Raw genomic sequence first — 25,719 nt, 5'->3', positions numbered from 1 at the left:
TTTTGATTCTCCTTTACCTCCTTCCTGATGGTAGGACGACAAAGATCCTGTGTGGTGGATGGTAGAGATCCTCAATAATTTTTGAGCCCTATTCAAGCAACGCTCCTGGTGATTGTCGTCAATAGAGGAGGACCCAGTGATGTTCTTGGTGAGTTTAATGATCCTCTGTGTTGCCTTCCTGTTTGATGCTTAGCAGCTACCATACAACACGATCATGTAGTCAGACAGGACACTCCCAAGTTCTGCTCCTGTAAAATGTTGTTGAGACACAGGTTGGTAGCCTTGCCCTCCTCAGCTTTTTTAGGAAATGTAGGTGCTGCTGTGCTTTCTTGACTAATGGTGTTGAGGATAGGTCATTCATTATATGCACACAAAGGAACTGTACTTTCCTGTTCAAAGCCATTGATGTGTAGTGAAGAATGGTGGACCTTCATCCTCCCGAAGTTCATAATCATTTTCTTTGTCTTGTCCACATTGAGACTCACACAATTTTACGAGCCACTCAACCTCTTATCTGTAATCCGACTCATCATGGGTTAACGATGAGGTCCACTACAGTTGTATCATCTGCAAACGATGATTCTTTTTGAACTGAATCTGGCATTGCAGTCATGAGTCACGAATAGTAGCAGATTGAGCACACAGCTCTGAGGTGTGACACTATACAGCGTGATGGGACTTTGAGATTTTGCTCCCAACCCTGACTGACCGTAGTCTTTTGGACAAGAAGTCCAGAATCCAATTGCAGAGAGGGGTGTTGAGTCCCAGTGAGGATAATTTGTCCATCAGCCTCTGAGGTATGATCGTATTGAATGCCAAGCTGAAGTCAACGAACAACAGCTTGGTGTATGAGGCATCACTCTCTTGGTGGGTCAGGATGGAGTGGAGGGTGAAGGCAAAAGCATAATCTGTGAACCAGTTTGACTCGCAGGCAAACAAATGGATTCAATGTTCCTAGAAGGTGAAATTTGATGTGCTTCATTGCCAGTTGCTAAAAGCACCGTGATTATAGAGGACAGTGCCACTGGGCTGTAGTCATTTATTCCAATTACCATTGTCCTCTTGGGCCAGGATGATGGTGGCTGCCTTGGATCCTGCGGGGACAATGGACTGCTGCAGTGTGATGTTAAAGATGTCCACTTGGACCTCTGTAAGCTGGACTGCACAGTTCTTCAGTACATGTCTAGGTATGTTGCGTGGCCCTGCTGCTTTGTGTAGGTTCATGCTGGATAGAATCCTCCTCACCTCAGCCACAACTATGCAGGGTCCCTGTTCTTTAAGGGGAGACTGGACTTGGTGTCACGTTGTTTGTTGCATCAAACCATGCATAGAAGGTATTCAATCTGTCAGGAAGGGAGGTATCATTACCCCCTTTTCCACTGGCACCCTGTCCCAGGTATTAAGGTAACTGGGAATTTACTGGACAAGGTCCAGTGGAAAAGGAACATTGTCTGAATGCCGGTGTCAAATGATGTCATTTCATACCGGGATTAACCACCTCTACCTTGACTCATCCCCGCTGTTTACTGACGCCAGCATGCTGATAAAACCAGTGGGACAGCAGAAAGTCACGCGTTTCCAGTTGAAAGTAGAACACTCCGATCCCTGGGGATGAGTGTGGTCAGTGGAAAAGCAATTAGTGTCCCAGTTAAGGGTGGCCCCATGAAAACGGCACAAAGAACTTCCTATCCTGGGACACTGTACAGCCAATTAACTGGGATGCCAGTGGTAAAGAATCTATTGATGCTGACACGCAGGGTTGACAGGGTGTCCAGTGCGAGGCTATATTTTATAAAAGCTTGCCACAGTTAAGTGGTTTGCTACACAATTTTGGAAGGATTTTATGAATTAGCCACGATACTGATCAGTAGACTTCCTACTCTGAATCAGATTTTTTTAAGTATCAATTCACATAGATACAAATTTTTAATTTCAAATTATGTAATCAACTGCAGTATATTGAACATCCCCATTGTAGCTGTTTCCAGGTCTTGCATTTCAGAAACACTGAAGTCAATTTTGTATGTTTCCTGTGTTTGATATTATTCAACAACTACTGGAGGGTATGTGCAAACATTTAGTGAAGCGGATTCACCACTTCCCTTCCATCGTGGAATGGGGAATGTCTTCACTCTGAAATTTTTTCCTTCATGAGATCTGCAGCACTGTTCATTTGGATCAGTGTTTCTTTGTGGTACACCTACCTCTAATCAGCACACTGGTTCCCAGCTTTCTGTCATAGAGTCTTAAAATGTGAGAACACAGAAATTAACCAATCAGGCTATCAAGTCTGCAATAGTATTTATCTCTCTGTCATCTTAAGGTTCTTGTTAGTACAATGAATGGACTTGCATTCATCTTGTGCCCTTTCAAAATGTTGTAAGCAGCTTTGTAGCTAGTTAAATTCTTTTGAAGAGACTCAGTTGTAATGGAGGAAAAAATATAACCTAATTGCTTAAATACTAGAGGACATCTGTAAAAGGTGAGGGAAGAAACGTTTAGGGGAACGTCAGGGCTATGTTTTTAACAGAGACGAGGAGGTGCTTGAAGTGCATTGGCAGGGTGGTGGCAGAGGCTACATTTAAAAGACTTAGGTGCATGGATGCAAGAAAAATAGATTATAGATGTGAGGTAGGGAAAGTTTAGATTGTTGAGTAGGTTTACATAGGTTTACAGAATCGTAGACCAGAGGACATGTGTGCTGTAATATTCTATGTTCTAATATAATACTTCTGCAAATTTTCCAGAGAGTCACCATTGTATCTTTAATATCTGTTTATATATTCCTCCTAAAATTTTGAGAACCTGGCTGTACACATTATTTCAATTCAACAAATTAAGATTGTACTCGTTCAATATGAGCCCTTCTCTATTCCAATTAAGTATTATCATCCCATACTTTGTAGACTAACCATTTGATCTCTCCTGACAATGCACTGATCCTTTGGTTACCAGGATTTTGAATGATTGCTTGGGAAGGGCTGCAAAGAAATGGAGGTTCCTGTTGATTTTGTGAGTTACCTGTAAATATATACCAACGGCTCTCTGAAAAATAGGAATAGAGTTGGCAAGTATTTAAGATTTAAAATGCTTTGGTATCAGTTCCCATTTACTGCTGATCTGTCTGAAGGGATGTTACAAAAGTCTTATTCTAGACCATCCTTGGGTAATTCAGTGCGTGAGATAGAGTGGTTATCTGAAACAGTACCCCAATGTTCTTGGCTCCAATATTCAGACACTGCCTCCACAAGTAACATTTTTTCCTTCCATGGTAGAATGCACTTCATCAGATTATATCCAGTGTTTGAATGACCACAAAGGTACTCCGCACAGTCAATTGTGAATGAATTATAGTGATTGTTGCTTGATGTTGAAAACAAAGCAAACCATTTATGTGTTAGTAAGATTGCTCAATTCACAACAATGAAGTGAACAATTAAAGAGATTGGTCCAAGTGGAGAATTGTAAGAAAAGCATCACGAGATTGTAAAGATCTTTGTTTTGGTTTAATATTCTATTGTAAATTCAAAGATGAAGTTCAGCCTGGAAAAATCCTATTTGAACTTGAGTTACAGCAAGGACATTAATACAAGTAGTAAAAATATGATTAATTACTCGCAATTAGACCCTTGTTCATGGAACCTTTGATATTCTAATGTAGTTACTGTGTTTAAATTCCAGGCTATTTGTGAATGTAAGATTTGCTAATGAAGGAATGGACATTAGTTATATTGTTGACTATCAAGGGAAATTGATAAGATTTTCTCTTAATGCAGGTGGGATTCTTGTGCATACTGCAGGATTGTAAGATAAGAAGGCTTTCTGGGGAAACAAACCTGCTGGAGGAGTTCAGTATCAGTGGGAGAAAACAAATGATTGAGATTTTTGACTTGAACCTATAATCAAGAAGTGTGTCTTGATGAGTGGCTCTGACCTGAAACGTTGCCCATTCCTTTTCTCTTTCTGGTGCTGCTCAACCCACTGTTCTCCTCCAGCAGGTTTTTTTCTCCATGTTCCAGTAACTGCAGTTTCTTGCATCTCCCTAAGTCTTTTTGGGAGATTTCTATGCAGAAATGAGCTAAGATTTCACACTTCAAATGTTGCACCCCACCCAACCTTTTGGTTGTCAGCAATTTTTGCAAATCCATGCATTTGTGATGCCCTCTTCCCTTTTCTGAGTAGGCTTCCGTGGTACTTTGCAGATAATGGCCTGCTGCAAATTTGTGGATGTGGTGATTGTTAGTTGCTAGCGACCAGACTACCAGTATGAACCAGAAGATAAGTTTGGGATAAGAATAACCTTCAGCAAAATGAGCAGCCCCAGGCATTGCATTATTCTGAAACAGTATTGAACCACACAGTCAGATTAATTCAGATGATTCAGCGTTTTAAAGTTTCTTGTCAGTCAAACGATTCAGCAAGTTTTAAAGTTTCTTGTCAGTCAAACAATTCAGCAAGTTTTAAAGTTTCTTGTCAGTCTCTTTCTACTCTCAGTCAAATACCCCCATGAACATCCTCCCATTCCCTTTCCCCTCTCCTTTATCCTTTATGTTAGTTCTCTCATGTACCCCTTGTGATTATATATTTCACATTCTGGCTTTAAATAATTCTCATATCATTTGTTTTATGTTTAAGGGTAATAAGTGGTTGACAGTGTCATAACAATTATTGTCCTTGGAGTGCAGGTGATGATCATATTCTTTTAACAGTTTCATTCCCTTCACTTTAACCTCTACTGAAAATGACCAAACTGAAATATATGTAACGTTTGGTCACAAAAAAATTACTTAACTATTCTTGTAGCAGCAGAAATGGTGTTTTTTTTTGGGTGGAGGGAGAAGTAGGATAAATGTGCAAGTTAGGATGTCATGCTACAATTATGCACGTCATTGGTGAAGCCACATTTGAAATATTGTCTGCAGGTTTGACTGCTTCACTATAGGAAGGATGTCTTTAAGCTGGAAAGAGTGCAGAAAGGGTTTGTGAGCATGTTAATTGGGCTAGAGACTTTGAGTTAGAAGTGTTATAGATAGAGAATTTGGGTTAAAAAGGGTTTAAGTTAAAATGTGATGATTAGTCATAAAAGGGGGCTAACCACTAGAGTTTAGCTGGAAAATGTTACAACAGACTTGCAACAGATTTAACTACAGAGAGACATGCAGGAGCCAAAGATTGATAAAGAGTGAAACACAGAATTTGGTGTGAGCAGAGGTCATGAATGAACGTGGTGTGCGTGACTGACAGTAATCAGGATGATTCTGCAAAAACTAACCAATTAAAGCAGTGTAGTGGAGATGCCGAAGGACAAGCAAATTGTATAAAAAACAACGCACTGTATGTATCGGGGCTTGACTTGGCTAGAAGCCGGTTGAGTCCAACTCTGCAGACTTGTGAATAAAGCTTGTCGTGTCACCGATCTTAAAGAGACTCATTTGTGAGAATTTGTGTTTCTGACAAGAAGGATAGGCTGGAATATTTTTTTTCATCTGGAGGGATTACCTTTATTGGCCTATGTAAAATCATAAGGGGCATGGATAAACTAAATAATCACAGTTTTTTTTAACTTCAGGGTAGGGGAGTCTAAAAGCCGGAAGTCATTGTTTTGAAGTAAGAGCGGAAAGATTTAAAAGGAACCTGAAGGACACATTTACCCTCTAGAGGTGGCAGGTATATGGAAGAAGCTAGGTAAGTGATAGAGGTGGATGTGATGGGATTGGAGGGTTATGGGTAGGTGGGACTAGAGGAGTTCACTTAAATCAGTGCAGACTAGAGGGGTTGAGATAGCCTGTTTCTGTACTGTAATTGTTAAAGAGCAACTTGTACGTGAACTACTCTTTGCAGACGATGCCGCTTTAGTTGCCCATTCAGAGCCAGCTCTTCAGAGCTTGACGTCCTGTTTTGCGGAAACTGCCAAAATGTTTGGCCTGGAAGTCAGCCTGAAGAAAACTGAGGTCCTCCATCAGCCAGCTCCCTACCATGACTACCAGCCCCCCCACATCTCCATCGGGCACACAAAACTCAAAACGGTCAACCAGTTTACCTATCTCAGCTGCACTATTTCATCGGATGCAAGGATCGACAACGAGATAGACAACAGACTCGGCAAGGCAAATAGCGCCTTTGCAAGACTACACAAAAGAGTCTGGAAAAACAACCAACTGAAAAACCTCACAAAGATTAGCGTATACAGAGCCGTTGTCATACCCACACTCCTGTTCGGCTCCGAATCATGGGTCCTCTACCGGCATCAACTACGGCTCCTAGAACGCTTCCACCAGTGTTGTCTCTGCTCCATCCTCAACATTCATTGGAGCGACTTCATCCCTAACATCGAAGTACTCGAGATGGCAGAGGCCGACAGCATCGAATCCACGCTGCTGAAGATCCAACTGCGCTGGGTAGGTCACGTCTCCAGAATGGAGGACCTTCGCCTTTCCAAGAGCGTGTTATATAGTGAGCTCTCCACTGGCCACCGTGACAGAGGTGCACCAAAGAAGAGGTACAAGGACTGCCTAAATAAATCTCTTGGTGCCTGCCATATTGACCACCGCCAGTGGGCTGATATCGCCTCAAACCGTGCATCTTGGCGCCTCACAGTTCGGCGGGCAGCAACCTCCTTTGAAGAAGACCTCAGAGCCCACCTCACTAACAAAAGACAAAGGAGGAAAAACCCAACACCCAACCCCAACCCACCAATTTTCCCTTGCAACCGCTGCAACCGTGTCTGCCTGTCCCGCATCGGACTTGTCAGCCAAAAACGAGCCTGCAGCTGATGTGGACATTAGCCCTCCATAAACCTTCGTCCGCGAAGCCAAGCCAAAGAAGAAGAAGAATATGTGGATGTAATTAACAACATATAAAATACATTTAGACAAGTACATGGATTTGAAAGGTTTAGAGAGATGCAGGTCAAATGAAGGCAAATGGGACCAGCTTCAGTTGACAACTCGGTTTGGATGGATGAGTTAGGCTGAAGGACTTGTTTTCTGTGCTGTATAAAAACAGTGAATCCAGCATTATTCAACCCTATCCTATGCTGCTGGTCACAGGTTTCCAATCTGAAAAACTCTCCTCTATGACCAGCAATGCATTAGCTCACTATTTCCAATGTGATCTAACCATATGGATCTGCCTATAATGTAGGACCATGTTTAGAGGCCTTGCTTACATCCATGTATTCAATGTCCAAAACCCTGCCCTTGTCAATTCTCTTGATTATTTTCTTATAAAGCCACTCATCTTTACTTTGAGGTATGAAGACAACTATTGAAGCCTTTACCATTTGATGACCAATATTTTCACTTTTACCAGGGCACCTTGATGCCATATCCCTGAAATGCTGCCTTAATGTCAAGGGCAGTCCTTCTTGCTTCTGTCTGAAACTTTGGTCTTTGGTCCCATATTTGATCCAAAGACGTGATGAGGTCTGGAGCTAAGTGTTTCTGGCAGGATCCACACTGGGCATCAGTGAGCAGGTCATTGGTGAATCTTTTGTCCACTTTTTTTGTCGATGTTCTCAGTTTCTAACTGTTTCCATTCACTCACTGACATTTTTTACAGGTTATTTACATGGTCACCCCGGTTTTACCTAATCAGTGGCATCCCCCTCTCTGCAGCTCTGTGTCTCTCTTAAGCTCTGACAAAGGGTGTCTGATCTGAAATATTAACTCTCTTTCTCTTCCTGACTTGCTGAGTATTTTCAGAATGCTCTGTCTAGTTTTGGGAGACAGGTATGTTGAAGTTCAGGCAAAGGAATGTGGGAAAGACCAGGTGGTTTTTCATATTTGCATTTTTGTCTCTACATGATCACAAGGACTAGACAGAATTTGTTAGTTTTGTAAGCATGTGGGATCTTGCACTCGTTGGCTCAAGTTTCACCTTCAGCTGTGGATTATTTTCCTTTGAAGGTGCACAAAAAAATAGTTTTGTGTGGCAATTGAATTATCCATTCCCTTGATTTGTATCCATCTCTTCTTTGTGTGTTCTTTTGGCAATGAACTTGTCCTTGATACCGTACCAGAAATGCTGAAAGCTCTCAGCCAGACAGACAGCTCAGTGAAGGGCACGAGATGGTCGCTGACGTGAAAGCAGCATTTGTGGAAAGATTTTCTTCCACAAAGCTGCTTGACTGGCTGAGTTCTGGCATTTCTGTGTTTTTCTTTTTGGATTCTTGCAGTTCAATTTTGGTCCTGAGGTATGGTCTCAATCCCAAACATCCCTCTGCCTCACAGTTGCGCCTGACCTTCAGCAGTTTGTTTGTTTATGCTTCAGATTTCAGTATCTGCATGTCTTTTTGTGAACAGTTGTATTGTTCTCAGATATGTCCTGATCTCTTTGTGGAAATGATGTGACCGCTCACAATTACCCTCTGTGTTTTTTTTTTATCCACCATGTGTTCAATTGTTTCTGCCTTTCTAGTATTACAATCATACTGTATGCCCACCCTACTCTTCCTGCAGACATACTGTCTCATGAACAGTTGATCTTACCTTCTTGTCTCAATTAACTTCATGCCCATGTAGTTCAGCCTGGCTCATCTTTGTTCCCAAGTTTTAAATTGTTAATTATTTTTTTAATGATCCAGCATGGTAGAAGGCCCTTCCAGCCCATGAAAACCATGCCACCCAATTACACCAACTTAACAACCCCGTACGTTTTGGAGAGTGGGAGAAAACCCATGCAGGACACAGGGCGAACATACAGATTCCTTGCAGACAGCGGCAGATTCGAACCCAAGTCACTGGCACTGTAATAATGCTGTGCTAACTGTGCCCACCAATCTTGAATTAAATTGTTTTGTGCCATATGTACTGAGATGCAGTGAAATACTGTTTTGCGTGTGACTCAGGCAAGTCAGCAAGGTAAAGCAAAAATGCAGAGCAGAGTGTTACGGAGGAAAAGGTTCAGTTAAACAGATGCAAGGGCAGCATCATTTTACTAGTGAGAAGTTCATTCAATAATGAGATACCAGCAAAATCTTTAAAAAATATTAAAGGAGCAAGAGACTACATTATGAGTTCCCTCATGGAAAGACCTTTTTAAGTGAAGGGATGGTCACACATGGAAGCATCAATTGTTTGTCATTCGATGAATGCTACTCAGCAATCTGTTGAATTCCAGCATTTTCTATATTTTATTTCTGAAACTGATCCTTCTCGTTCCATTGAAGATGCAGTAAATCAACAACTATATTCTTCAACAAGCTGAAATGTTCCACTCTTTGACCATTGTCACCAGATGAATGAGTGCATGTGTCCAGAATCATATTTCCCATTTTGAATAGCTTCATTATTTCACAGATTCCTTCTGAGAGAGAGAGAGAGAGAGAGAGAGAGGGAGAGTGAGAGAGAGAGAGAGAGAGAGAGAAAGAGAGAGAGAGATCATTAAATAATATTGGTTTTTATGGGCTTGTGTTTAAAGGGCAGTCTCATGTTCATTATCTGATGTACCAGCAGAGACTTGTTCAGACTGCACTTGCATGTTTATCAACGGAGCTTTTTTTTCCCCCCCAAGAAATACAAAAGCTGGAATATTGAGCAGACAAACAATTGCTGGAGAAACCATCTGTCGAGGCCAAGGTAAATAGGTGAAATTGCATATATAAAGTGGGAATGAAACTGGGGGAGGATCCCAGAGGTGATAGGGTATGGGACATAAAGCATGAGAGGGGGAAAGACAGTTTGGGGAAAGAACAGTGAGAGAATTAAAATGTAAAAATATAAAGGGAGTACCTGAGTAGGGAGAGATAGAATCAGATGGTGGCTACCTAAAATGAGAAAAATCAATGTTCATACCTTTAGGTTAAGTCCTTTTGTTTCCACAAGTCCAAAATCAACCAGATCAACAAAATCATCTCAAATGTATAAAAAAATCTGAAAATCTAAACACAATAGATTGAGAATCATAGAACACTAAGGAAACATACATTAGATATAGGAAGGAGGAATCAGGAAGGGCTCTTGAGAAGTCCATGGTAGCCAGGATGGAGCTTGGCATGTAGAATTAAGAAGAACCCCAAGGTTTTCTCTATGTATGTGAAGAACAGAAGGATGATGAGAATGAAGGTGAGGCCGCTGAAGGATAAAGGAGGCCTCTAGTGGGCAAAGGAGTTAAGGTTATGGGGATAAGGCTGGAAAGGGGTACTGATGGTAGTGATCAGCCATGATCTGTAAAATGGCGGTGCTGGCTCGACGGGCCGAAGGGCCTACTTCAGGTCCTATTGTCTATTGTCTATTGTAACATGTGCCTGGAGGAAGAGGAGGTTGGAGAGGTCCTAAATGAATACTTTGCATCAGTATTCACAAGAGAAAAGGACCATGATCATGTGAGGTTGAAAAGGAACAGGCCTGTGTGCTGGACAATGTGGAGATTAAGGAAGTGTTGGATCTTCTGAAAAGCATCAAAATTGATGTCCCCGGGGCTAGATGCAATATACCCAAGGCTGCTGTGGGCAATGAGAGAAGAGATAGCTAGGGCAGTATCTATGATCTTTGAATCCTCTTCCGCCACAGGGTAGGTGCTGGAGGATTGGAGAATGGCAAATGTAGTCCCTTTGTTTAAAAAAGGTAATGGGGAGAATCCTGGGAATTATGGACTGGTGAGATTTACATCAGCTTTGTGCATACTTATGGAGAATATTCTGAAGGATAGGATCTATGAGCATTTGGAGAAGTACAGTCTACTCCTGGATAGTCAGCATGGCTTTGTGAAGGGAAGATCATGCTTCATGAATCCAATTGAGTATTTTGAGGAGATAACAAAAGGAATTGATAACGGTAGGGCGGTAGATGTGGTCTACATAGATTTTACCAAGACATTTGACAAGGTCCCCCACAAGAGACTCATCCAGAAAGTCATGAGATCTGTGGAACCTGGCTATGTTGATGAAAAATTGGATTGTAGGAGGAAAGTAGAGAGTAGTAGTGGAAGGAAAGTATTTTGCCTGGAGGTCAGTGACTAGTGAGTGCTGCAAGGATCTGTCTGGGACCCCTGCTCTTGGTGATTTTTATAAATGACCTGGATGAAGGGTTGGAAGGATGGGTCAGTAAGTTTCCGGATGACACAAAGGTTGGAGGGGTTGTGGATGGTGTTGAAGGTTGTTGAAGGATACAAGAGGATATAGACAGGATGCAGAGTTGGATAGAAAAGTGGCAGATGGATTTCAATTGGATAAGTGTGAGGTGATGCATTTTGGAAGAACAAACCAGGTTAATGGTCGGTTACTTAAGAGTGTGGATGAACAGAGAGTCCTTGGGGTTCAAATCCATTCATCCCTCAAGGTTGCCGCACAGGTTGATAGAATGCTGGGATTCATTAATAGAGGGATTGAATTCAGGAGTAGAGAGGTCATGTTGCTATTCTACAAATCTCTGGCAAATACTTTTTTTAAGAGTACTGTATTCAGTTTTGGTCACCTCATTTTAGGAAGGATGTGGAAGCTATGGAGAGGGTGGAGAGGAGATTTACTAGTATGTTATCTGGACGGGGAAACTAGTCTTTTGAGGCAAGGTTAGGAGAGCTGGGACTTTTCTGTTTAGACCATAGAAGAATGGGAGGAGACTTGATAAAGGTCTACAAGATTATGAGAGGCATAGATAGGGTGGACAGCAAACACCAGAGGGCATAAATACAAAGTTAAGGGAGGGAAGTTTAAGGTTTTATTTTACACAGTGAGCTGTGGATGTCTGGAATGCCTTGCCGGAGATATTGGTGGAAGCTGAAACAGTGGGAGCATTTAATAGACTCTTAGATAGACATAAGGATAATAGAAATATAGACAGTTATGGGGTAGGGGGTAGGGAGGGTTCAATATTTTTTCTTTGGAAGGCATATTTGGGTCAGCACAACATCAAGGGCTGAAGGGCCTGTACTGTGCTGTACATAAACAAGCCCCTCAGCCTTCCTGGTCTGTGCCAAACTATTTTTTTTGCCAGTCCCACTGACCTGCAGCCAGACGATATCCCTCCTTGTGCCTTCTGTCCATGTACCAGTCTAATATTTTCTTAAATGCCAAAATTGAGTGCATATTCACCACTTTAGCTAGCTGCTGGCGCCACACACCCACCATTCTCTGTGAAGAAGTTAGCTCAAATGTTTCCTTTTCACGTTTCCCCTTTCATTCTTAACTCGTGTCCTCTAGTTTTTAATCTCATCTAATCTGAATGGGGGAGGGGGGGGCAGAAATACCTTTGAAATGAAAGCAAAGGTAAAAAATGCAAATTAAATCAAAATCTAGATGTTCTGATAAAGAATTCCAGACCTGAAACATTAACTCTGTTTCGTTTTATGACAATGGGTTTATTGTCATACATATTGTACACTATACATATGGACCGAAATTCTTATTTGCTGCAACCAAACAGATATTTAAAAAAAAACCCAACTATAATAGTATACATTATTTGATTGAAAAGAAACAATAAATGCAAAGATAGATACAGTAAAACCCCTGATATCTGGCACTTATGGGGATTGGTGAGGGCTGGATAAGTGAATTTTCCAGTTGCTTGAGATTGTGTGTTGTGTGATTGAACTAACGGCGAGGTGTGCCAATTCTGTTTTTTTTAGTCTATAGTATTTATTTTCCACAATTATTTTGTTGGTTGTTTGAAACTACTGGATGGTTGAATTCTGAAAACAGGCATTTTACTGTAATACATACCATGTATACTTGTGTAATAGTCCATTCTTTATCATAGTCGACTGATCCCCACCATGTTTTTGGGCCAAAAATTGTGTATTTTCCATATGACCCATGTAGAAGTCGGCGCCCTGAGCCTGAACCCTTGTTTTGGCCACTCACATATCCAAGCTCGCGATACCCCAACCATGGATCCTTGCCCTGGTTGCCCACCCACCAGAGCTCATGAAGCCCCGGTCGCAGACTCTTTCCTAGGCTCCAGCCGCCCACCCATCTAAGCTCCAATCACCCCAAACGCTGACTTACCACCAGGTCCCAGCCATCTGACCTCCTGATGCCTTGAACAACGCAGGTACTTGCTGTGGTCAAAAGTATGACCCATGTAAAAGTCTCCTCTCCCAAATTTGACCCAAAAAATTGGTCCAAAATCTCGGCTATTACATGAATATATATGGTATTCACAGTTATCCTCAGACAAAACAAGCGGCAGTCCATCTGTGGTGTCAGAGCAGTGCTTGAATAGTGCAACAAAGGGAGGTTAAAGAGCCTGATAACTGTTGGAAATAAACATTTTCTTGAACCTTAAGCTACAGTTCTTCAAGCATTTGCCGCTTCTGCCATTGGTGAATAGGTTGTGGTCAGGATGGTGGGGGATCCTTGATGATGTTGGCTGTCTTCTTGAAGCAGTGCGTCACACAGTGCAAGGATTTTTATCATGGATGCTGCCTGATTTGGAGAGTATTTCTTTTTTTTTTAAACTTTATTTATTGGTTCAAAAAACAAATAATATATGACATATACAGCAATTAAACATGAACATGAACATTTTTAAAAATTATATAAAAAAAAGAAAAGAAAAGAACCCCACCCCCCCTCAGCCAATTCTCCTCAGGAGAGCCATAAAAAAAAGAAAGGATATTAAAAAAAAGTTAAATATACATATTAAAATCTAATCAATATAAATTGAAATGTAAATATTCCGAGTATAACAACCACTTATTAATAAAAAAATATAATTATCATGCGAAACATACGTAATTTTTTTCCATTACTAAACAATATTTCATCTCATTATGCCATCTATTAATATCAATCATATTTGTATCTTTCCACGTACTAGCAATACATTTTTCGCTACGGATAAAGCTAAATATACAAAAGAAAGCTGAAAGTTATCTAATCCCAAGCCTTTCAGAGGTTGCAAACTACCAAATAAAAATACTGTTGGATCTAAAACTATTTTAATCTTATACAGATATTCTAAAAACGATTGAATTTTCTTCCAGAAAGATTGTATATGTATACATGACCAAGCAGCATGAAAAAATATTCCAACCGTATCACCGCATCTAAAACACAAATCTGATTCATTAAAACCATATTTTTTAAATTTTTCAGGTGTCAAATATAATTGATGTAAAAAATTGTAATTAATCATTGCATAACGTGCATTTATCAATCTAGTTACACTATCATAACAGATATCTAACCAATCCTCTTCAGAAAAAGTAAAACCAATATCCGCTTCCCATTTAATTTTAGATCTATCCCAACCCTTTTTATCCATACCATCCTGTAATATTTGATACATAAATGAAATATAACCCTTCTTTGGTACCTTCATAAATATTCCGCTTGTTGTATTTTCCCTTGTAAATGTGCCAATACTAAAAATAAGTCAATCCTTGAGAACGATTCATGTCTAGATGAATAAAAGGAAAAATCTTACTCTGTCGGATTAAGACATCTCCAAATATCTACTAAATTAAGATCTTTCATCAACGCTTGGACCTGAATTGCCATCTTGGATTTTTTAACTTTCTTCGGAGATTTATCTAATAAAGGTTCCAAAACACAATTAAAATCACCACCAACTAAAATATTATCATTAGCCTGACCCAAACATAAAAATGCATCTGAAATAAATACTTCATCATCTACATTTGGAGCATAAATATTAAGTAAAGTCCAAAATTCACTAAAAATCTTACAATTCAATTTAAGAATACATCCTTCCTTTTCCTCCATTGATTGTAATTCAAAAGATAAATTTTTATGTATCAAAATTGCTACACCTTTAGCTCTAGAATTAAATGAAGAAGAATATACATGCCCAACCCAATCCCTTTTTAATTTCACATTTTCCTTCACATTCAAATGTGTTTCTTGTAAAAAGGCAATATCAAATTTTCATTTTCTTAATATACGCCAAGACTCGCTTACGTTTAATTGCACTATTTAATCCTCGAACATTAAAAGTACATATCAACTTTGACATATCTATTATTATTACTAAATACCGATAATATCTTTATATAAAATCTCAAATCAACGTATATAGGCCCTCCAATAAAAAAAATCACAAATTAAAAACAACAAAAAAATTAAAAAAAATAATAAAGAAGAAAAAAAAGAAAATCACCCCCCCCAAAAAAAACTACCAAAAGGTAATAATCCCCTAAACAAAAATTGGGTGTGTGCCACCTACCAGTGGCTGATGACTAGTAAAGAACTTCGTGCAGATCTCTCCCTCCCCAGCCAAACAGTCAGTAACATCAAAATATCATAATAACAAAAGATAAAATAGATTAAGAAAATTCTTCTTTTCATCCAGAAGATTCCAATCTTGAAGATCCCAGTTCGGAAGGAGGTAGACTCTTTCAATTTCCGTTTTTCCCATTTCTGCCATTTCTTCCGTTTCCAGAGCAACCAAATTTTTCTTTAGGAGATAATGGTGGACTACGTCTTTGTTCTCTTATATCTGGCAATGAATCAGCAAAAATCATTGCTTCACGATCAGTTTCAAAAAACCGAAATTGATAGTCTCCGTAAAACACCTTCAACACTGCAGGGTAACGAAAAGTAGACTTATAACCTTTACGCCACAAAACTTCTTTAACTGGATTAAATCGACGTCGACGTTGAATGACATCTTGACTCAGATCAGGATAAAAAAAAACTTTGCTATTCTGAATCAATAATGGGGTTTGTCGTTGTCTTGCATTTTGTACTGCAAGTCGAAGTATTGCTTCTTTATCCAAATAACTCAAACATCAAATTATTACCGGTCTCGGTGGTTGACCAGCTGAGGGTGTTCTTCTTAAAGCTCCATGGGCTCTTTCCAGTGCCAATCCCCCAGAGAAATATTCTTGCCCTAATATTTGCGGAATCCAGTCTTTAAAGAAACGAAGAGGATCTTGTCCTTCTATACCTTCTGGCAAACCAACAATTTTCACATTATTCCTTCTGCTTTGATTTTCCAAATAATCTATTTTTCTTTCTAGCTCCTCTCACATTCTCTTAATTCTATGACTGATTTTTCCACCTTCAACACTTTTTCTGTGTTAGAAGTCATTTGTTGTTTACAGTCCAAAAAAGCAGTCTGAAATTTTTTAAATTCTTCATAAGATGCATCCACACATGTCTTAACCATATTTAATTCTGAACTTATGCCAGCATTCATTTGAACCATTTCATTCATTTGAGATGTCAACAGAGGTTTTATAACAGCTTGAATAACTGCATTTAATTGCATACACTGTGAATCCGTAAATCTCAGCCCTGCTCTCTCTGACATAGTGGCAGAACAAGGTAACTGCAGATCCTGCTGCAACTCAACAGAAGGCATTTTAAAAGTTTTACTGCGGATCTGGACTTCCAGCGACGGCACCCCGACTTTCTCAGGGGGTCGCCGCTGGTCTCCCCCCGTATCTCGTTGTTTTCTCATCAATTCACGAAGAAAAATGATTTCTTCAGATTGAAATGCTACCTGGTGCATTTCCAACAATGGAGTCGTCTTCCTGCGTGCTCCCTCCGTTGAAATCGAAAGGCTTTCCAAATCGGGGTCCACTTTTTGGGAACACACACTTTCTTCCGGAGAACGGGTGAGCAATAAATATTTTTTTTCAGCCCCCACAGGCGATCTTTGGGATTTAGATAATGAAGAGATTAAGCCTGGGGGTGTATCAAGTCGTCTAGGCCCCAAATCTTCAGCACTTTGAAAATGTAACTTCTTATGAACTTGAGGTTTAATCTTTTTACCATTAGTAACCATAATAATTCCTTAATACTTTAAATTAAAATTTAAAAAGTTTAAACTTGAAAACAAAGGGTTAAAAAACGGGTATTTAAAAGTCTAGCCAGAGAGGTCGAGATTGCACGTCTAGACTCTACGCCATCTTGCCACGCCCCTTGGAGAGTATTTCAAGCATTTTTTGATATTTCAGATTTCCAGGATCTGCTGTTATTTTTATTTGTGTGTTGTTTCTTTAAGATCTTTTGCAAATAACCGTAACACCTAAAGAAAAGGATTTATTTCTACACAATTTAAAAAAACCCAGCAAACACATGCATTCAGAACCCAAAGATAAATCAAAGTCAATTAGCTTTCAAGCTTTCCCGTTTTCTAATCACTGATCTACACAGAACTCAGATTATGTGTTTGGTCTTGTCATAATTAATAAGCATTCTCCCTGGGCACCCTTCAATTCATATCATTCTTTGTTCTATTTATGTGCAGTAAATGTATTGGAGTTCTCTGTGACAGGCTCAGGTGATGAATCATTAATTCAGTAATGGTTGCATTCCATCAATTTAAAAAGTGTTCTTCCATTCCATTACAAGCTGCATTACCAATGCATCAGTAAGATTTAGAACGGTATGGGGCAAATGGGGTGAGCTTGGGTAGACAATTTAGTTAGCATGGATAGGTTGAGCTGAAGGGCCATTTTACATACTGTAGATCTCTACGATACTATGAAAAACATCCCGACAGCATCTGCAGATTCCTTGTTTACTATAATTTTTGGAGACATGTTTTGCTGCTTCTTTCTTCTGAGGTGTGGGCTTTGTTCTATTATTTAAGAATTTAGTAGGATGGTTAGAACATAGAACACTACAATGCAGACAGGTCCTTCAGCCCTTGATGTTGAGCTGACCTATAAATTCCTACTAAAAAAAAATTGAAACCCTTCTGACCTCATAACCCTCTATTTTTCTTTCATCCATGTGCCCCTCTTAAATGGCCCTCATGTTTTAGCTTCCATTACTACCCCTGGCAAGATATTCTATGCCCTCACAACTCTCTGTGTTTATTTAAAAAAAATTACCACTAATATCTCCCCTAAACTTTCCTTCCTTAATTTATACAGATGTCCTCTGGCATTTGCTATTCCTGCCCTTGGAAAAAGGTGTCTACCTTATCTCTGGCTCTCAGAATTTGTAGACCTTTATTAAGTCACCTCTCATTCTTCTTCACTGCAGAGAGAAAAGCCCTAGTTCTGCTAACCTTGCCCCTTAAGACTTAGCTTTCAATCCAGACAACATCCTGGTAAATATCCTCTGCACCCTCTCCAGAGCTTCCATATCTTTCCTATAATGATGTGACTAGAACTGAACACAATACTCTAAGTTTGGTCTCACCAGAGATTTGTAGAGTTGCAACATGATCTCTTGACTCCTGAACTTAATCCCTTTACTTATGTGTGATAGTACAGATCTATCACCAATGTATATAGTGTATATAGTTACAGTATCTAGACTGTGCTTACAGCGATTGGCTGAGAGCTTAGCCACGCCTACTGTCTGGGCCTTAAAGGGTTGTGTCCCTAGCCAGGTCGAATCATTCCGGACTGGTCGGCCACCTGTGAAGAGCTCCTGTCTTTTGCTAATTAAAGCCTTGGTTTGGATCAACAAGTCTTTGATTCTTTTGACGAACTCTATAATTTTATTAGCAAAAAGAAAAAAGAATTTTTTTTGAAAGGGATGGAGCGTTTGACTCGGCCAGAAAAACTTGATATCGACCCACAGTCAGCTTCAGCCTTCAAAGCCTTTAAATTCTGGCTGCTGAACTTTGAAAACTTCCTGAGATTCATTCGGGTGGAGGAGGATAACCAGCATCTAACAGCATTGCTGTCTATGGTGTCCTTGAGAGTCTACGAGAACATCCAGGATGAGACCACTTACACCGCAGCCATAAAGGTACTGAAAGAACTGTATGATCAACCAGTAAACAGAGTTCATGCCTGGCTTGTGCTTACGTCGAGGAAGAAACAGCCCAGCGAGTCCAGCAGGGCATATCTACAAGTATTAAAGGCATTGGGCAAGGACTGTAACCGTGTGGACAAAACTGCTGCCGAGATCACAAATGATCTCGTCCGGGATGCCTATGTGGCCGGGCTCCGATCGAACGAAGTGAGGCTGCGCTTGCTCGAGCAAGGGGTAGAAAAACTAGAGGACGTGGCCCGGATTGCAATCACAATGGAGGATGCAGCCTTAAAGTCCACCGAGTTCTCTAGGGACTGGACCCCACGTTCTGATGTGAGTAGAGTGCCCTTCTACCCTACCACTGACGGCCTGTCGGCTGCTGCTACCCTGCCCCCTGCGAACCCAAAATGTTATTTCTGCAAGAGGGACAAACACAGCAGGTCCCAGTGCCCAGCAAGAAAAGCCAGGTGCCAGAAGTGCCTTAAAAAGGGCCACTTTGCTGCAGTCTGTAGGTCTAAAATGGCCGCCAGCAAACACAGTGCCTCGTGTGAAGCCCAATCGCCACTATCTCATTCAAACTCTTCTTCCCCAGAGCTCTCGTCCAATGAGAGCGAGGGCTCCCCTGCACGGCAATGCCTGACGTCACGGAGACGCCGAACCCGGAAGGGGCAGCCCACCCTCGCAACCATGGTGTTGGCCCGCCTCTCGCCCACGTGCGGAACACTCAACCCGGCCACGGTCCTGACTGTGGCAACCGCTGCTGCTGCTGCCGCCACAGCCACCCCCGGGGCCAACGCTACTGCCGCCACAGCCACCCCCGGGGCCAACGCTGCCGCCACCACAGACACCCCCGGGGCCAACGCTGCTGCTGCTGCTGCCCGCTCCCCGTCTGCCACTGCCTACGCCGCCGCCGATGCGGCCACCACGACCGACTGGGGACCCGCCGCGGCCAACCAGGTACTCACCCTAGCGTCCATTGCTGATGACCGCCGGGGCCCGATTGCCGCGACCGACGACTTACCCACCGCCAACTGCGAGCAACTACAAACCCCACTACTTACCTTTCATCCGCCGACGCTGCCACAACAGGTCCTCCAACCTGCTCCTCCAGCGCTGACTACGTCTATGACGTCATCCCATTGCGTGACGTCATCCCGTTGTGTGACGTCATCACGTGGAACTCCCCTGTCAACGGCTTCTATAACACTATACCAGCAATGCTCTCATCCCCTCACTAAAGCAATGGAACTGATTAAAGTGCATGGACACTACACCAATTGCTTATTTGACTCTGGGTCAACTGACAGTTTTATCCGGCCAGATCTGGCCCTCCGTTGGGGACTTGACATTATACCCACTACCCAGAGGATCTCATTAGCGACGAGGTCACACTCGACCGGGATAAAGGGGTATTGCATCGCCACGCTGGAAGTACAGGGCGTAATGGTCACCCACTTCAAATTATTCGTCCTTCCCCAATTGTGCGCCCCATTGTTGCTGGGATTGGACTTTCAATGTCAGTTCCGAACGGTGTCCCTACACTTTGGGGGACCCCATGCCCCCCTCTCGGTCTGCCATCGCCCCACCCCCGAAGCACCCGAGCAACCCGCCCCCGTGCCCAGGGGCCAATCCTGCAGCCTTTCCACACTCCGGATTGCCCTGCCTGCACTCTTCACAAACCTCACCCCTGGCCAGGAGCCTGTGGCCACCAAAAGTCGGCAATATAATTATGAAAACAGGCAATTCATTAGGAGTGAGGTACGTAGATTACTGGATGAGGGCATCATCGAACCCAGTTCAAGTCCCTGGAGAGACCAGGTGGTGGTTATCAAGAACGGGGAAAAGCTACGGATGGTGGTCGACTATAGCCAGACCATTAACCGCTTCACGCTCCTGGATGCGTAACCCCTGCCACGCACCACGGATGTGGTGAACCAGATCGCCCAATACCGCATATTCTCCACCATTGACCTACGTTCGGCCTACCACCAGCTCCCGATCCGCTGTGAGGACAGACCATTCACAGTCTTCGAAGCGAATGGGCGGCTGTATCAATTTCTCAGGGTACCATTCGGGGTCACGAATGGTGTCGCGGTCTTCCAGCAGGAAATGGTGTACCAGAACGGGCTAACCGCTACCTTCCCGTATCTGGACAATATCACCATCTGCGACCACGACATGCAGGACCACGACGCCAACCTAGACAAATTTCTTCAAACTGCCCGTCGGCTGAACCTGACTTACAATTTGGACAAGTGCGTCTTCCGGACCACACGACTCGCTATTCTAGGTTGTGTGGTGGAGAACGGGATAGTCATGCCAGATCCTGACCGCATGCGTCCCCTAATGGACTTACCCCCTCCCCCATACCCAGAAAGCACTCAAACGCTGCCTGGGCCTTTTCTTATATTACGCCCAATGGGTTCCACACTACGCCGACAAGGCGCGTCCTCTTATCAAGGCCACCTCCTTTCCCCTCTCGACCGAAGCCACAGCGGCTTTCAATCGAATCAAATCCGACATTGCCGCTGCGACGCTGCACGCGATCGATGAGTCTGTCCTGTTTCAAGTCGAGAGCGATGCATCTGACTTCACCCTGGCAGCCACCTTGAACCAGGCCGGTCGGCCTGTAGCCTTCTTCTCCAGAACCCTTCAGGGTCCAGAGAGTAGACACTCCTCGATCGAGAAGGAGGCCCAGGCCATAGTTGAAGCGGTGCGTCGTTGGAGACATTACCTCACTGGGAGGCACTTTACACTGTTGACTGATCAACGCGTGGTCTCCTTCATGTTCAGCAACACCCAGCGTGGTAAGATAAAAAACGACAAAATCACCAGATGGAGAATCAAACTCTCCACCTTTAACTATGACACCCTGTACCGGCCTGGTAAGCTCAACGACCCACCTGATGCGCTCTCCAGGGGGACGTGCACCAGTATACAGATGGACAGACTAAAGAAACTCCATGAGGCGCTCTGTCGTCCAGGGGTCACTAGGTTTGCTCACTTTGTGAAGGCGCGCAACCTACCCTACACAGTCGAGGAGATCCGCTCCATGACCCGAGCCTGTTCGGTGTGCGCTGAATGCAAGTCCCACTTCTTCCGTCCAGATAACTCCCACGTTATCAAAGCCACCCGCCCCTTCGAGCGTCTTAGCGTAGACTTTAAGGGGCCCCTACCGTCGACCAACCGTAATAACTACATCCTTACGGCCATCGACGAGTACTCCCGCTTCCCATTCGCTGTGCCCTGCCAAGACACCACTGCCACCTCAGTGATACAGGCCCTTCACAGTATTTTCGCCATTTTCGGGTACCCCAATTCTATCCACAGTGATAAGGGGTCCTCATTCATGAGTGCAGAGCTGCAACAGTACCTTCTGGAGTGTGGTATCGCTTCAAGCAGGACCACCAGCTATAACCCACGCGGTAACGGCCAGGTCGAGAGGGAGAATGCCACCATATGGAGAGCGGTTACACTGGCTCTCCGGTAAAGGTCTTTCCACCTCTCACTGGCAGGAAGTTCTCACTAGTGCCTTACACTCCATCCGCTCCCTCCTATGTACCCCAACAAATGCTACCCCCCACGAAAGGATGTTCCTTTTCCCGAGGAAATCCGGATCAGGAACCACTGTACCGGCATGGCTCACCGTCCCTGGCCCCGTCCTTTTACGTCGCCACGTCCGGCACTCAAAGAACGACCTCTTGGTCGACCGAGTGACTCTACTCCACGCAAACCCGCATTACGCCTACGTTGAGTTCCCAGATGGGCGGAACGACACTGTTTCTGTGCGGGACCTAGCTCAGGACGCGGTAGACCCAGCAAACCCCCCAACCCAAGCTTCCCCAACTCTTTATTCTCCAGGCCCCGTGCCGCAACAGAAGGAGCAACAGCACCCCAATGACCTGGGCCACCCTGTCGACAACACGACTGGGGAATTGAGCGAAGGAGCGGTCGCACTTGACGAGCCCGCTGGCGACACCACTCCAGCGACCCCAATCCAGGCACCATGGTGGTCACGCCGGATGGTCAGACCCCCTGACCGCTACAGTCCTTAAACTACCCCTTCCTTTCATTCTCTCCCTCGTTTTTTTTTCCAGGGTCAGTTCTCCAAGAAGGGGTGAATGTGATAGTACAGATCTATCACCAATGTATATAGTGTATATAGTTACAGTATCTAGACTGTGCTTACAGCGATTGGCTGAGAGCTTAGCCACGCCTACAGTCTGGGCCTTAAAGGGTTGTGTCCCTAGCCAGGTCGGATCATTCCGGACTGGTCGGCCACCTGTGAAGAGCTCCTGTCTTTTGCTAATGAAAGCCTTGGTTTGGATCAACAAGTCTTTGATTCTTTCGATGATAACCTTCTATTTTTCTTTCATCCATGTGCCCCTCTTAAATGGCCCTCATGTTTTAGCCTCCATTATTACCCCTGGCAAGATATTCCCTCACAACTCTCTATGTTTATTTTAAAAAAATTACCACTAATATCTCCTCTAAACTTTCCTTCCTTAATTTATACAGATGTCCTCTGGCATTTGCTATTCCTTCCCTCGGAAAAAGGTGCAATCTGTCTACCTTATCTCTGGCTCTCAGAATTTGTAGACCTCTATTAAGTCACCTTTCATTCTTCTTCGCTGCAGAGAGAAAAGCCCTAGTTCTGCTAACCTTGCCCCTTAAGACTTAGCTTTCAATCCAGACAAGATCCTGGTAAATATCCTCTGCACCCTCTCCAGAGCTTCCACATCCTTCCTATAATGATGTGACCAGAACTGAACACAATACTCTTAAGTTTGGTCTCACCAGAGATTTGTAGAGTTGCAACATGACCTCTTGACTCCTGAACTTAATCCCTTTACTTATGAAGCCCAGCAACCCATTGGCGTTCTTAACTATCCTTTCACCTGCGGGCAACTTGAAAGATGTAGGAATTCCAATTCTTGGGTCCCTCTGTTCTTCCACACTTGAAGCATCCAATCATTAACCCTTTAGGTTTGACCTTCCAAATGTACCACCTCACACTTATCCGGATTGAACTCCCATCTGCCACTTTTCTGCCCAACTTTGGTTACAAATGGATTTAGACAGGATGCAATGACAACTCTCAGAATATTCGCAACTCCTCCAACCTTCATATAATCTGCAAACTTCCACTTCTTTATCTTGGTCTTTTATAAAACTCACAAAGAGCAGGAGTCCTAGTATAGATCCCTGCAGAACTCCACTAATCACTGACCTCAAAGCAGATTACTTTTCATTCACTACTACTTTCTGTTTTCTACAGGATAGCCAATTCTGAATCCACACAACTAAGGTTCCATGGATCCCATGCCTTATGACTTTCTGAACAAGTCTCTCAGTGGGGACCTTGTCAAATGGCTTACTAAAATCAATTTCCATCACATCTACAACCTTACCTTCATTTATTTCCTTTGTGATGTCAAATAACTCCGATAGGCTCATGAGGCATGACGTTCCCCTCACAAAACCATGCTGACTATCCATAAGAAGATTGTACTTCACTAAATGCTCGGAAATCATGTCTTTAAGATTCCGCTCCAATAGTTTTCCCACCACTGATGTAAGACTTATTGATCTATAATTCTCAGGATCTTCCCTATTATTTAAAAAAAAAACTATTTTCCATTCTATAATCCTCCAGTATCTCCTCTGTGGCCAAAGAGGATGAAAAGATCATCATCAATGTCCCAGAAATCTCTTCCCTCTCTTCCCAAAAAAAACCTGGGGTATATCTTGTCTAGTTTCAGGACTTAATAATTGGAATGTTTTTAAGAAGATCCAGCACTTCCTCTTTCCTGATCTCAACATGGTCCATCACACGATCTTGTTCTATTCTTACCTCACCTTGAACAAGGTCCTTTTCTCTGGTGAATGCTGAACTGCAGTATTCATTTATGACCTCCCCAACCTTCTCTGCCTCCAGACACATGTTGCTTCCTTTATCCTTAAGCGGCCCCACCTTCATTCTCCTCATCCTTTTGTTCTTCATGTACACATAGAACGCCTTGGGGTTTTCCTTAATCCTATTTGTCAGATGTGACCAAGAAGGATTCCTGACCTATTATGTGGAACAGTTGACTGTTCTTACCACCCTTTAAGTTCTCTTCAGACCTTTCTTAAGTTCCTTCCTAGTTACCATATAATTCTCATGACCCCCTTCCTGTTTTTTCTTTGTAAATCTCATTTATGCTTCCTTCTTCCTCTTAACCAGCTACTTCATTTGTTTTGTCAACCACAGTTCCCTTTTCCTACCATCGTTTTTCCTGTCTCAGTGGGAATAACTTATCTAGAACCCCATGCAAGTGGTCCCTAAACATCCTCCACATTACTTCTGTGCTTTCTCCTGTGAACATCTCTTCCCAATTAACTCTCCCTCAGTCAAACACTTTCCCATATTTTCTGCTTTTATCTTTGTCCATAATTATGCTAAAGCTCAGGGCGATGTGGTCACAATCACCAAAATGCTCCCCCACTGAGAGGTCTGTCACCAGATTAGGTTCATTAACCAGTACTATATCCAGTGTGGCTTCTACTCTAGTTGGCTGTTCCACATATTGTGTCTGGAATCCTTGGACATGCCTGATAAATTCTGCCCCTTCCAGAAGTCAGGAGGTTCCAGTCCTATTTCTTTCTTCCACCCATTCTGACTCCGTCGACACTCTCTGTACAGAGTCCTCCCTTTCTACAGTAACGATACTATCCCTTACCAGTAATGCTACTCCCTTCCTCCATCCCGCCCCCCACCTATCTTACCTCCCATCCTATTAAAACATCTAAATCTTGGTACCTACATCAGCCAATCCTGTTCTTCTGCCAGCCAAGTCTCTGTAATGGCCACAACATCGTAAGTCTTTGTGCTGATCCATGCTCAAAGTTCACCTCCTTTATTCCTAATACTCCTTGCACTGAAATAGACATCCAGTATTTCAATCCCTCCAACTGACTACATTTATACCTCCTCCCCTGCCTATCCTCTATACAAACCCACAATACATTGCATCATCCTTTCCATCTTTTGCCCTGTTCTCTAGACTCGCATTCTGGTTCCCACCCCTCGCCAAACTAGTTTAAACACTCAC

The 25,719-nt window shown here is 42.8% G+C and overlaps 1 protein-coding gene across 17 annotated transcripts in view; it reads left to right on the top strand.

The window, feature by feature from the left end:
- Positions 1-25,719, top strand: part of st3gal3a (ST3 beta-galactoside alpha-2,3-sialyltransferase 3a) — an 847,148-nt gene that overhangs the window by 172,001 nt on the left and 649,428 nt on the right. For 9 of the 17 annotated variants that reach the window (XM_069938965.1, XM_069938959.1, XM_069938977.1 and 6 more), the window contains exon 2: positions 35-148. The exons of 4 other annotated variants lie outside the window; for them this stretch is intronic. The gene's annotated coding sequence lies outside the window, so the exon portion shown is untranslated. Of the gene's footprint in view, positions 1-34; positions 149-9,513; positions 9,579-25,719 lie in introns of all 17 variants that reach the window. 4 more of the 17 variants (XM_069938966.1, XM_069938962.1, XM_069938961.1 and 1 more) reach the window with 2 other exon arrangements.

The sequence above is a fragment of the Narcine bancroftii genome, chromosome 5 (genome assembly GCF_036971445.1).
Source record: "Narcine bancroftii isolate sNarBan1 chromosome 5, sNarBan1.hap1, whole genome shotgun sequence".
Lineage (NCBI taxonomy): Eukaryota > Metazoa > Chordata > Chondrichthyes > Torpediniformes > Narcinidae > Narcine > Narcine bancroftii.
This window is presented reverse-complemented; position numbering and strand designations above follow the sequence as displayed.